Below are 15155 nucleotides of genomic sequence, written 5' to 3' on the forward strand. Positions count from 1 at the left end.
GAGACTTCAAACAGATTTTGCTTGTACTTAGTTTAGATCAAACCTAGAGTTCCCAAAGGTACAAGTTCACTTATTTCAACAATTAAGAGTTCTCAGATAAAAAGTTGTTAGAACTCATTTGTGTGACAATATTTAGCAAATGTTATCATTCAGATTACAATGGAAGAGATAGAAACTAGGTAATTAATATTAAAGGGACTTAGTTATTTGCCTGCAAGAAAGATTTGTAAAAGTGCAGGGAAAAAGCTTTAAATTGGGTCTCTGTTATCCTTAGAACTCTGAAACAATATAGTCAGGAAAGTAGGGAACCAGAAGGTTAGCCTTGGCACTATTGAAACTGTACAGTGTCACAATAATGATCCCAAAACTGGGAAGCTAGGATGAGGAAGGTAGTTCCTTATAATAGCTATTGAAAGCTGGTGGCTAGATCCTATGACCCTATGGCAGCTGCCACTGTCTCCTTTTTTAGCACTCAAAGCTTTGTTTGTTAGCAATGGCGGCCAAAACAGCAGGAGTAAAGCCTCCTCTTCACACCTACCTTCCAGATCTCATGTACAAACACATACGTGTCTGGTAGAACCTAGTATGTCTGCAGAACTGTAGCTGCAATGGAATCTGGAAAGATGGATCCTTCAAAAGAAACCTAACCTCTCCAATACAGCAAATGACATCATGTAGGAGGTACAAGAGGGCTGAGGAACCAAATTTATAGCATACATCACACAGAGTTGGCTACATGGTAGAAGCTCAAGAAATGCTACTTCACTTCTCTAAAGCATCAAATTAAGGGTTTAAAGAAAACTGTCTCTTAATTATAATTTGCAGAATTATGGGAAATACAGTACCCCTCCTGGATCAGTTTTGTGGAGTTCTGGGAACCAGATATTGTAACCAAGTGGTCCATTTGTTCCCGTGACTTTTTAGGCTTCTATATTTTTATGCTGCATCTTGTGACTATTTCTGCCTGATGAAGTGTGAGATGTAGTAATGAGTGCACCTCTTGGCTGACATGATGGTGAGTTGGTGTGTGCCTGGAGACACAACAACAAAATGGCAGAGCTTTCTTCAACCTGACTTCCCCGGTGAACTAGCGGAGCATATTTCCACCCTAGCTGTTGACCTGGATTCGTTTCTGAGATGAGGAGTCACCACACAGACCCCAGGAGTTGGGTGAAAGCATGCCTGAGGCAAGCAGCCTGCAGACTCCTTTATTTCAGTTACTACAGCTGCTTATATAGCCAAGGCAGCCAATCCCGTCAAGGGGCGGTCTATGCCCTAACCAATCACAGCCTATTGCCAGGCAGTTTCCAAAGCCATCCAATCACAGCCTGTTGCCAGTCAGGCTCTGTTGCCAGGCAGTTTCTGAAACCATCCAATCACAGCCTGTTGTCAGTCAGGCTCTGTTGTCACATGGTTTCTGAAGCCATCCAATCATGACCTGTTGTCAGTCAGGCTCTGTTGTCGTATGGTTTCCAAAACCATCCAATCATGGCCTGTTGTCAAGCAGTTTCTATTGTCAGTGGCCATCTTGGCATGACCTTCTCACCTTCTCATTCCACCACACCTAGCCATCTCAAAACCTTTTTGGTCATATGATATGCTTTTTCATATGCTTTAGTTATTCTGGATGATTGAGATTTAAGGATAATCTGATACCACAGGATAAACCTATTTGATCGTGAAAGATAGTCATCGTGTAAAAGTATTAAGAGTTCAGCCAAGATGATTAATAGTTATTGAGAGACACCACTAGTTCTCTTGAAGCTGTGAGTCTTTATTCAATAAATTTTTCTCTCTCCTCCCTGTCCAAACATTTCTTTATAGATAAAAATTCCCCCTTTGTATTTGAAGTCATCAAAGGGAAAGAGCATGACCCAAAGGTAACAACTGAAAGACAGCTAGGCCGTTTCACATGGAGGGCGTGTGAAAAGCATTCCTTGTTACTGCAATTAGAGTTGTTGCTTTGAGGCTTAATATCGGTGGCTGAGCCTCTTTCCCTCCAGGTCTGGAAGATACCACTGTTCAAAAGCAATCTTTGTCTCTGTTTACCTCAGCAAAGCTAGATGTAGCTATAAGAAGTTGCTGGAAATTCTTTGTATGTTCCTGGCACTTCTTTCTGGTTGATAATTACTTGCCTTTGAAGACAAGACCAACCACTGCCGATAAATAACGGACACTTGAAAACACGTGGCCCTCATTGGCTCTGGCCCTTTTACCCATTGTTTCATATTTTTATCTGAATTAGCTACCACTGCCATAATTCTGAAAAAAAAAAATCTTGTCCATTATAGCATTGATGTGAAATCAAATAAGATAATGTGTGCTGAAGTACTTCATAAGCTAGGAAACTATAGGAATCTAAATAAAGATGTCTTTGCCACAGTCACCCTCAGTAGTCACTTGGGCTTACAAGAAACCCATAGCCTGATGCTACTCAACAACAGTATGGTATAAGCTTCCCTGGGCTGACTCTCCAGATGTTACATGGTGACTTTGTTTATTTGTGTCTTTATGTGATTGCCATCCTCTCTCTCTAACCACATGAGTATAGCAGCCTCCCTTGCTTTTGCATGTCCCAGTACCCAACCCAGTGACTGGCCTAGAGTGGACATTGATCCTTAGAGGAACATTTGTATGGATGAATGGACAAATGAGTACGTTAGGAAAAGAGAACACAGAGAAGACCCAGGACATAGAGAAGAGCTTTGATAAACTATTTCCCATTCAGTTTTCTGGTTACCCTGGACAAGGCCAAACAGAGGTTTATAATTTCTTCAGCTATGAACTCTGATGCCTTGGAAGCTTCCCAAGATAGTCCTTGTGCCCAGATGGTAAAATTCTTTGAAATGATTGCTTCATTCAGTATATTAAGTTATAAAAACTGAGAGGCATCATTTATGAAGAAAAATATCCACCAACTATGACCACAGAGCAGCATATTCATGTTTTTACCCAAGGAAAACCCACTGTGACCTTTGCTGGCCTCCTGGTTAGACTTGGATAGCTCTAAAATTGTGAGCGGCCTCCCTGCTCCCGTGTGGCCTGTGCTTTGAGTTTCAGTTGTAGCCTTCAGCTCTGGATTGCTTGTCCTGCAGAGCTTTGTAAACTCTAACAGGAGGAGAGGTCGGTATGGGGTTGGCCTCAGGAGTGAGAGTGCCCTTCCTATTTTAGGAAATCCTGCAGCCAACCAGCTGTGATGGAGCTAGAGGGCCCCAGTTACACGCACTTCTGGGAATCTGGCTGAGTTTGTGCTTCTCAAAGTTGTCCAGCTGTCCTTGCGCTGCCCTACATAGCCCAAGCAGAAATGATGGCGCAAAGCCACAGGCAACCAGTCTAGTCTGTAGAGGCATTTTAGTCAGGGCCCATTCAGGAAAAGAGACTACTCTGCATATTTTAACAGGGAGAATAGAATGGGAAGAGTAGGTTTCCCAATGAAAGAAAAGCTGAGAAGACAACAGCTAATAATGAAGTCGAAAGACAACCATAGCAGAAGCCCCGCCTCTTTAAGTCGAAAGGGGCAAAGAAAGAGGCCGTAGGGTGGAGGGTGTTACCAGCACCTAGGCTACAGAGCCCCTGTACAGAAGCTAGATCCCTGGTGGGCTTGTTGAGCAAGGTAGAGCCAGGGAGAGAGAATGTGGCTAGGGATGCTGCACTAAGTCCAAGTGGGGGACCAGAGGTCCCAGGTCTTCCTTCCTGCTGCCTTCCAGTCTCTCCCAGTGCTTCCTGTTTGCAGAAACCTAATTAACATAGGAGCTTCAAGGACTCATCCTCCTGTGATACTGAGCAGTCAGGGAAAGTGCGAAGAATGGATCTGAAGGTAAACAGTCCCAGAATGGGCCTAGGAGGGCATTGAAATCTCTGATCTCTAGTGCTAGCATGCAGTAAGTGTTCAATAAATATTTCGTTAAATAGAATAAATGGCATTGATATTTATCTCTATGAAACAAGCATTCACTACTTTTAATATATTTGTGGACATTAAATAGGGGTAACCTATGTTCCCTATTCTTCTCTTAACTAGTAGAGGATTCTGATCTTTGGTATCTTATGGGAGCTCTGTGTTATCTTGAAGAACTTCTATTAGTGCACAAGATTATCAGTAGCGCAAATCATCCCAATGACTTTAACATGACTTCTTAATTTCTTTGGAGTGCAAAAAAAAATTTCTTAATGACTATGGTCACAAATAACTTATATACTGCTGTAAGATAACTTTAAAATATTCAGTGATTTATTCACTTAGCTTTTGATACTTGATACACACACATTGTTTGTTATCTAGTGGGTACAAAGGACAGAAAAATATGCTATTTCTAATTTCTGTGCCACCTGATTCATCTACCCTGGAACAACTGTGGTTAGCATTTTCTATATATCAAATTTCCATTGAAGAAATAATTATTTTCCTGGAATTTCCAGTTGGCAGGTATATTAGTTTCCTAAGCTGTTATAACAAATTAACACAATTTGTCTTAAAACAACAGATGGCAAGCACTACGTGCATCTCATATTGGAGTGCCTTGTTTGAATCCCTACTATGCTTTGTGTCCATCTCCCTGCTAATATGCCTTAGAAGGCAGCAGATGATGGCTAGAGTACTTGGGTCCGTGCCACCCCCATGAGAGACCTGGTTGGAATTCTGGGTTCCTGACTTCAACCAGGCCCACCCCAGCTGTGGCAAGCATTTGGGGAGTGAGTTAATGGATGGAAGATCTCTGTTTCTCCCTCTCTGCTTCACCCTCATTCTCTCCCCCTCACCCTCTGATCTTCTTTTTATATCCCTCTCCCTATCGCTCCCTTTCCTTCTCTCTCCTTCTCCCTCCCTCTCCTTCTCTCTTCCTGCCCTTCTCCCCCTTCCCTGTCTCCTTTTTTCTTCTTCTTCCCCTCTCTCTCCCTCTACCTGTCTGTCTCCCTCTTTCTCTGCTTTCTTTTCCCCTCTCCCTCTCTCTCCCATTACCTTCTCCTCCCCCTTTCCCTCCCCCTCCCTTTTCCCTTCTCCTTGTCCTCTCTCCCCCCTTCCTCTCTCTCCCCTTCCTCTCTCTCCCTCCTCTCCCTCCCTCCTCTCCCTCCCCCCTTTCCTCTCCCTCCCTTTCTCTCTCTCCCTCTCTCCCTCCCTCCTCCTCTTCCTCCTCCTCCTCCTCTCTCTCCCTCCCTCCCTCCCTTCCTGTTTTCCTGCATTAGAAACAAAATGAAAATAAAATACAATTTTTTTTTAAAGAACAGAAATGTATTCTTTCACATTGCTGGATCCTGGAAGTTGGGAAAGAATTGTCCTTGCCTTTTCCAGCTTCTGGCAGCTCCTGGAAATCCATGGTGTTCCTTGGCTTGTAGCCATGTGACTCCACTCTCTACCCATGTCCTTGCTGGTCTTCCCAGTATGTGTCTATCTTTATGTGTCTTCTGCTTATCAGAATACCAGTCACTGCATTTAGGACCTACCTAGTCAAGTATGCTCTCATTTTAACTAATTACACCTGTGAAGATCCTATTTCCAGAGAAGGCCATATTCTGAGGTTCTGAGTGGACATGAATTTTTGGGGGACACTATTTAACCCATTACCACAGGTAATGGTACATCTCAGTATTCCACAAGAGAAGATTTGTATGGAGGAATAGAGGATAGTTGATGGGAGAGGGAGTGGATAGGATGGGATAGTTGCAGGTGGGAGGGAGGTTATGGGGGGGAAGCCACTATAATCCAAAAGCTGTACTTTCAAAATTTATATTTATTAAATAAAAGTTTAAAAAAAAAAGGACCCCAGACCCACAAAATTGGAACTTCTAGAGAAGGAGCCTAGGAATCTGAAGTCTTGACATAAGGCAAGTCCAGACATTGAGTTAGTATTTAAAAATGCCCTTTTAAAATAAACAATAGCAAAAATCCAAATTATACAAAACAATGGCTCTGCTGTTCCCCAGGGAACTTTATTTAATCTCTCTGGTCTTCAGTTTTTTCATCTTTAGGATGGAACTAATTATACTACTGCACTGTGGGCTTGCTAAAAGTGGAAAGAGCACTGTGGACCTACATTCTGCATGTTAAGGAGATACAAAGAGACAGATCTGGGTCTCAAACTCATAACATCTGGATCTGGGTTCCACATGTACTTTCCATTGAAACTGGACTTCTTTCTGATGTCCAAGAGAACTTGTGCATGGGATTCCTCTGAAGAGCTAGATTCCCAGGGAACTTTCAGCTTGATCCTACTTACAAAGACAGAATACGCACACACTTACTAAAGTTTTTAGTGTATATAGCGATGTGTTATTTGAATCCTGGGTGACTTCTGCTTGGAACCATGCTCTCACCTCCCTGCCTATCAACTCCTAACATCTACTTCACCAGCTACCCATCATCCCTTTTCCTGACACAGATATCATCTACTCTCTGCTGGTCTTTGCCTGCCTTTCTCAAAACAAAATCATTGCTACTACTATCCTGAGAAAACATGGCTATCATGTTTCTAGCACTTGCTATGCTAAGACCAAGGCAGTAAGTGACAGAACTGAGTTTAAGCCCAACCCTTTCTAACTCCAAAGCACATTAATTGAAGGACAATAACATTACATTCTCTCTCTTCAAACCCCTACAGATGTTCACCAAATCATACTGTGTAGGACAAGGGAAAGAAAACGTGTTTCTTCCACCAAACTATAACACTTCCCAGAAATCCATTCCAAAGCACAACCCTACACTTCACTGTGTCCTGAAGTCCAGCATAAGGCCTGACTCTAGTAGTCCCAGACCAGCAATCAGCAGTGTCCCCAACACTGGAAATTTGGAGAAATGCAAATTCCTAGATAAAACACAGCAATCTGTTTTATCAGGCCTTCCAGATGATTCTGGTACAAATTCAAATCTGAGATCCAAAATGATGACACCTCCTGACTGATGGGCCTCCCTGCAACTCAAAAGCAGACTTAGATCTTTGAGTTCTGTGCACTCCTACCATCCAACCACTGCTTAAGCAGCTGAGTAGCACTCATGGTGTCACATTATTATTGCCTAGTTCTCCATCTGCATTGACTTATGGTGCAGGAATTTGGCCTGGTCCATATTTAATTATCCAGTGCTGCTGCCTTTGACACATAATATCTCCTCACAGAATGAGTGAATTCGTCAGTAACAGGGATGCTAGATAGATCTGTACTTTCTAGAAAATGATAAATGTGTTAAGATCTAAAAGGAACCTTAGAGACATTCTAGAGCAAACAAGTCCCGTAGAGAAAGCTTCTGGGTTTATGAAAGTGACTCTGGCAAAATGAGACAATGAGTGATATCTTGATATTTTGTAGCTCCTTGAGACACTCAGTGTGCTACAAGGGATACCAGCAGCCTCGTAAGAGCTCTCACACCCAGCTTCAGGCCCCTGGAACCAGAATCTGCATTTTAATGTGACTCATCCTATTACAGTTTGAAAGCACTTCCATTTTGACTAGATCACAAGCTTTCGCCAATCTCATTTCCCATTCTTTCATTGAATGTTGTTGTGTTTTTATTTCCTAGAGATGAAATTCGATTTCCTAGTGAATATACATGTGTCTGGAGTTTACTAAGGAGGGGATGGTGGTGGTGAAATTAATTAAATCCACTCAGTGCCTTGGAATTAAAGCTTTAACAAATGATCAGAAGTTCCTTTAGTGCATATGGGATAACTGGTTTCTCATTTAGAATAGCACCCATCCTGGCTGAGATCCAAGCAGAATTTCAGCTGATCCAACTTAAATGACTTCCAACTACTGTCTGTGAAATGCTCATCTCAAATCTGGGACCACAATCAAGATGGGAATGAAATCCAGCCTCATGATGTCAGCAGTCTTGGACCCTTACTCCAGTATCCTTGACCACTTCAGTTCCCAGGGCAGAGTCAGGGGAACCTTCATTTTCTCCTACCTAAAGTAGAGCCGACTTTCTATTATGGTTATGGAAGCAGAGGCACAGCATTAGCAGAGAAATTAACAGCTCATCAGTACAAAGCATTTCCCCCTAGAGTTTCAAAAGTCATGTGGTTGAATTTCTTATTTTCTACAGCTGTTCATGATGTAACGTTAGTGATGGTATTGGCAGGCACCAGAATAAAGAAGGGAGTATTGAAAGCATGGTCATATACAAGTCTCATAATTGGTCCCTTCCAATTAGTGATTTCTGTTAAGGGAAACCAGGAAGTCAGAGACTCTTTGAGATTGACTTATCTTTATAAACACAATGCTAAGTACATAGTAGCTGCTCAGTAAGTACCTTTAAATGACCTAAAGTCAATGCAATCTAATTATATGCCAGTGCATCCGAGATAGCAAATGTCCCAATGCCTTCATGATAAAGACTATCATACTGAGAAGGTGGTATCTTTAAAGACTTATTTTAAAAAAACAAGTATACAACTTCCACTCTGGCCAAGATAATAAGTAATAAGAACTAAATTTGTCTTCCAACCTGAAATAAAAAGTAAGAAAAGTATGCTACACAATAATGCTTAAAACTTTGGACATCAGGCTAAGATTCCAGAGAGATGGGAATCAAAGTGACCCTTTCCCAGTTGAGTGCATAGGGTGGGTTTCAGACCACAGCAGGGTGAAAGAGAGCCCCAGTAGAGTCCAACTGGCTCCTTGAATTGGGAAGAAAGAGCTGAGATTCAGAAGACTCAAAGAGCTAGTATTCCTGAGGCAGATACCAGAGAAGAAAGAAGTCTGGAGATAAAAGAGGGTCCCTTCATGTTCAGCTGACTACTGATCAGCTATGTGTATGAGAAAACTCTGCAAGGCTACGAAAAAACCTACACCAAAGATGAGAAGTGATGGTGCTGAGCACTCATAGGAGCCAGGAGTAATGCCTGCCCTGCCATGGGACTGAAGAATGTCACTATTCATAGACATAGGGGAGAGTACACAGAAGGACCCCACCTCAGCAAGGGCCGAATTAACCACAAAGGGAACACCACTCTAATTCTACCTGACAAATCTTTTTTTTTTTTTTTTTTTTTTTTTGACAAGGCGGAGTGGATAGAGAGAGAGAGAGAAAGGTCTTCCTTTTTGCCGTTGGTTCACCCTCCAATGGCCGCTGCAGCCGGCGCACTGCGCTGATCCGAAGCCAGGAGCCAGGTGCTTCTCCTGGTCTCCCATGGGGTGCAGGGCCCAAGCACTTGGGCCATCCTCCACTGCCTTCCCGGGCCATAGCAGAGAGCTGGCCTGGAAGAGGGGCAACCGGGATAGAATCTGGCGCCCCAACCGGGACTAGAACCCAGTGTGCCGGCGCCGCAAGGCAGAGGATTAGCCTGTTAAGCCATGGCGCCGGCCCTACCTGAAAAATCTTAACACCTGAAAAAAATCAAATGTTTTCCACAAAAGAGTATTCCAGAAAAAGTTCTGAAGAGTATTTTTATAAACATAAAAATATCCAGCACTCAATAAGGTAAAATTCATACAGTCTGGCACCTACTAAAAAAAAATGACGATTCATGCAAAGTAGTAAATACAGCCCAGCGTGTAGAGGAAGACAATCCATGAGAGATAACCCAGGACTGATGCTGATATTGGAATTATCCAACATAGACCTCAATACAGTTAATGTATCTGTATTCCATATGTACAAAATGTTTTGTAAAGACATGAAATTTTTAAAAATCCAAATCAAACTTTTGGAGACAAATTATATGTGAATAAAAATCACACTGGGAGGCTGGCGCCGTGGCTTAACAGGCTAATCCTCCGCCTTGCGGCACCGGCACACCAGGTTCTAGTCCCAATTGGGGCGCCGGATTCTATCCTGGTTGCCCCTCTTCCAGGCCAGCTCTCTGCTATGCCCCGGGAAGGCAGTGGAGGATGGCCCAAGTCTTTGGGCCCTGCACCCGCATGGGAGACCAGGAGAAGCACCTGGCTCCTGGCTTCGGATCAGCGCGGTGCGCCGGCCGCAGCGGCCATTGGAGGGTGAACCAACGGCAAAAAGGAAGACCTTTCTCTCTGTCTCTCTCTCTCTCACTATCCACTCTGCCTGTCAAAAAAAAAAAAAGGAAAAAAAAATCACACTGGGTGGTGTTCATAGCAAATAAGACCTAGTGATATAAACTATACACAATGAAACAGAGGAAGTATTTTTCTACTGTTTGGAAAACCAATGAGCTGTGTTGCAAATCCAAGCAGATTAACATAACCATAATTAGAGTCCTCAAGGGGGACAAGCAACAGAAATATTGCCTAAATTCGATAAAAACTGTAAACCCACCAATCCACAGATGCTCAATAAACCCTAAATTAATAGGAAACAAGTGACACTAACACACATTGTAATATCAATGTGAATGACAGTGGTAGAAAATGTCAAAAAAAAAATCGCTTCTCAGCCTTTTGGCTAAAATAAGTGTGAAAATGTCAAAAAGCCACACGATGTGCAAAAGAACAGGAAGGCAGCTGATTTCTTATTAGAAGCAATGCATGTGAGGACATCAAGCAGCATCATTCAAGTCCTGAAAGAAAATAAAAGACCCATTAGCATTCCATATCCAGTGAAAATACCTTCCAAAAATTAAAATAGACTTATTCAGATCTGCAGATACTGAAAGACCTCACTGCTTACAAACCAGCATGTCAAGGAATGCTGAAGGAAAACTTCAAGCAGGACAAAATTGGTATCAAATAGAAATATGCATATGCGAGAAGAATGATTCCAATTGTTAGAATGATACCTGTCCCCTCTCCGCTCATTGATGTGTCCATCCAATGCCATTCCAGTCAAAATCTCAGTAGGTTTTTTTTTTTTCAATAGAAATTGACAAACTGATTCTAAACCTCATCTGGAAATACAGAGGACCCAAAATAGCTAACCAACTTCGAGGAAAACCAAGCTGAAAGACCAACATCCTTCATCCCAGACATTTTATCAAGTTAGTGGTATCAAAACAGTAGCAAACTGACATCAAAAGAGATAAATTGATTCAAAGAATGTTAACAGAGTCCAGAAGTGGATTCACATATCCACAAACAGCTGATTTTCATTAGAAGTGAAATACTTTTCAATAGAAGTGAATACTTTTCAATAAAAGTGAAAAGACAATTCAGTGGAGAAAAGCCTTTTACGAAATGGTGCTCTAAGAATTGAATATCCAAATGTAAAAAAAAAAAAAAAAGACTTTAATACAGATCTTCCATAAAAAATTAGTTCAAAGTTTCATCAACCTAAAAGTAACCTCTAAAACTGTGAAACATCTATTAGAAAACATAAAAAACTTGCTAATTTGTGTTTGGCAAAGATTCTAGAAATGGCAACAAAAGTGAAATTCCTGAGAAAAATGATAAATTGTCTTAAATTAAAAATAAAAATTCTTAGAATAAAACCCAAGTGAAAATATTTGCAAAGCATTTGTTCATAAGTGATTTGTATCCAGAATACAGGTTAGACCTCCAATCTAAAATATGAAATGCTTTGAAATATGAAACTTTGAATACTGACCTGATGCTCATTAAGTTTCAGGTTTTGGAGAAATTTAGATTTTGGATTTTTAGGTTAGGGATCTTTGGCTGGTAATGTCTATGCAATTATATCAAAAACTTTAAAAACAAATACTTCCTATTTCAAACATTTTGGAAAAGGTATACTCAATGTGTCTATTTTAAAAATTCTCCAAACTTAATGATAAAACAGCAATTGATGCAATTTTTTAAAAAGTTCAAAAGTTTATACAAACACCTCACCACAGAAGGTAGATGCGTAGCAATAAGTACATAGAAAAATGTTCTACATTGTTAGTCGTCACCATCATGCAAATTAAAGGGGGCAATGAGATACCACTGAATACGCACTAATATAGTTAAAATTCAAAGATCTATTCATACATAATATGGCACAGATATGGAAGAACTTGAAATATCTTACACTTCTGTTTGAGAATGACAAATAGCATAACCACTTTGATACAGTTTGACAATTCCTTAAAATGTGAAAAACAAACCTGCCATTTGAATCAGTAATCTACTCCTAGCAATTTACCTAAGATACTTGAAAGCATGTGGCCATACAAAAGAGTAAATATTCACAGCAGCATTATTTTCTTTTTATTTTTTCAATTGAAGGTATACAAGTTTGATGTATTTCATATATACAGATTTAGGTACATAGTGACACTTTCCCCACCCACCCACCTGCCCATCCATCCTCCTGCCCATGTTCCCTCCTTTCCTCCTCCTCCCTCTAACATTCCTTAGATTTTTACAAAGATCTATTTTCAGTTTACTTAACAATCATACAGTTAACCTCACACTTAGTAAAAGAGTTAAAAAAAAAAAAAAAGGAAAAAACAAAACCAAAAAAAAAAAAGTGTTCCTCAACAGAAGAGACAAGAGCTGTAAACAATCATTGAATCTCAAAATGTCTATTTCACCCTAATATATTTCAGGTACACTATTATGTTGGATCATGGAAAACATATTTATCTTTTGGGGACTAGTTATTTCACTAAGTATAATGGTTTCCAGTTGCATCCATCTAGTTTCAAAAGAAAGGATTTTTTTTCTTTTTACAGCTGAGTAGTACTCCATAGTTTTTATACACCATAAGTTCCTTATCCAGTCAACATTTGATGGACATATTTAACCTATTGTGAATTGTACAGTAATGAACATGGGATATAGCTCTTACAAATGCTGATCTTCAGGAGTGGGATGGCTGGATCATGTGGTAGGTGTATATTTAGATTTCTGAGATATCTCCATTCTGTCTTCCACAGTTCACATTCCCATCAACAGTGGACCAGGGAGCTTTTTTCCCCACATCCTCATTAGCATTTGTCATTTGATTAATTCTGTATGTGAGCCAATCTACCTGGAGTGAGGTGACACCACACATGGTTTTGATTTGCATTTCCCTAATGGCTAATGATACTAGCATTTTCTCTAGTGTGTTGGCCATTTGAATTTATTCCCTTGAAAAATGCCTATTCAAGTCTTTTGCCCATTTCTTTTTTTTTCTTTTTTTCTTTTTTCTTTTTCTTTTTTTTTTTTTTTTTTTTGACAGGCAGAGTGGATAGTGAGAGAGAGAGAGACAGAGAGAAAGGTCTTCCTTTTTGCCATTGGTTCACTCCCCTAATGGCCACCTCCGCCTGTGCTGCGCTGACCCGAAGCCAGGAGCCGGGTGCTTCCTCCTGGTCTCCCATGCGGGTGCAGGGGCCCAAGCACCTGGGCCATCCTCCACTGCCTTCCCCGGGCCACAGCAGAGAGCTGGACTGGAAGAAGAGCAACCGGGACTAGAACCCGCCACCCCAACCAGGACTAGAACCCGGAGTGCCAGCGTCGCAGGCAGAGGATTAGCCAAATGAGCCCGGGTGCTGGCCTGCCATTTCTTAAATGGATTATTTGTTTTGTTGTTGTTGAATTCAAGCTGTTTATAGAGTCTGGATGTTAACCCTTTATCAGTTGCATAGTTTGCAAATATTTTCTTCTGTTGATCGCCTCTTCACTTTACTGAGTGTTTCTTGTGCAAAAGTTTCTCATCTTCATGTAATTCCATTTGTCAATTTTGGTTTTGATTGCCTGTGCTTCTAGGTCTTTTCTAAGAAGCTTTTGCCTATGCCAATGTCTTGCAGAGTTTCAACAAATGTTCACTAGTAATTTGATGGTATCAGGTCATAGATTTAGGTCTTTATCCATTTTGAATGCACTTTTGTATAAGGAATAAGGTAGGGGGCTAGTTTCATACTCCTGCACAAGGAGATCTAGTTTGCCCATCACCATTTGTTGAAGAGACTGTCCTTGCCCCAGGGATTTATTTTAGCTCCATTATCAAAGATAAGTTGGTTATAGATGCATGCATTGATTTCTGGAGTTTCTTTTCTATTGCATTGGTCTATACATCTGTTTTGATGCTAGTACCAGGCTTTTTTTTTTTTTAAGATTTATTCACCTATTTGAAAGGCAGAGTCACAGAGAAGCAGAGGCAGAGAATGAGAGAGAGGTCTTCCATCTGCTGGTTCACTCCCCAGATGGCCACAATGGCCAGACCTGGACCCATCCAAAGCCAGGAGCTTCTTCCAGGTCTCCCAGAGGGGTTCAGGGGCCTGAGGACTTGGGCCATCTTTTACTGCTATCCCAGGCCATAGCAGAGAGCTGGATGGGAAGTGGAGCAGCCAGGTCTTGAACCAGTGCCCATATGGGATGCCGGCACTTCAGGCCAGGTTGTTAACCCGCTGTGCCACAACGCCAGCCCCGGAATTAGTTCTTTAAATGTCTGGTAGAATTGAAGAGTGAATCCATCCAGTCATGGGCTTTTCTTTGTTGGGAGGGCCTTTATTACTGATTCAGTCTCACTGTTGGTTATTAGTCTGTTTATTTTTTTTCTATGTCTTCATGACTCAATTTTGGTAGACTGTATGTGTCTAAGAATCTATCCATTTTTCTAGGTTTCCCTGTTCATCTTCATATAGCCCTTTGTAGTAATTTCTGAGTATTCTTTGTATTTCTGTAGTGTCTGTTGTTACATTTCTTTTTTCATCTCTGATGTTATTGATCTGGGTTTTCTCCCTCTTTGGTTACTTGGGCCAATGATGTATCAATTTTGCTTATTTTTTCAAAGAACTCCCTCTTCATTTTTTTTTCATTTATTAAACTTTTATTTAATGAATATAAATTTCCAAAGTACAGCTTATGGGTTACAATGGCTTCCCCTCTCCCATAACTTCCCTCCCACCCGCAACCCTCCCCTTTCCCGCTCCCTCTCCCCTTCCATTCACATCAAGATTCATTTTCAATTCTCTTTATATACAGAAGATCAGTTTAGTGTATATTAGGTAAAGATTTCAAAAGTTTGCCCCCATATAGCAACACAAAGTGAAAAAAATACTGTTGGAGTACTAGTTATAGCATTAAATAACAGTGTACAGCACATTAAAGACAGAGATCCTACATAATATTTTTTAAAAAATTAATTTTTCTATGCCATTTCCAATTTAACACTAGGGGTTTTTTTATTTCCAATTATCTTTATATACAGAAGATCGATTCAGTATATAATTAGTAAAGATTTCATCAGTTTGTACCCACACAGAAACACAAAGTGTAAAAATACTGTTTCAGTACTAGTTATAGCATCACTGCACATTAGATAACACAATAAGGACAGATCCCACATGGGATGTAAGTACACAGTGACTCTCTCTCTTCATTTCACTAAT

General features: G+C 40.8%; 1 protein-coding gene across 1 annotated transcript in view; it reads left to right on the plus strand.

The window, feature by feature from the left end:
- Positions 1–15155, plus strand: part of SNTB1 (syntrophin beta 1) — a 309618-nt gene that overhangs the window by 154868 nt on the left and 139595 nt on the right. The window lies entirely within an intron of this gene.

This window comes from Lepus europaeus, chromosome 4 (assembly GCF_033115175.1).
Source record: "Lepus europaeus isolate LE1 chromosome 4, mLepTim1.pri, whole genome shotgun sequence".
Lineage (NCBI taxonomy): Eukaryota > Metazoa > Chordata > Mammalia > Lagomorpha > Leporidae > Lepus > Lepus europaeus.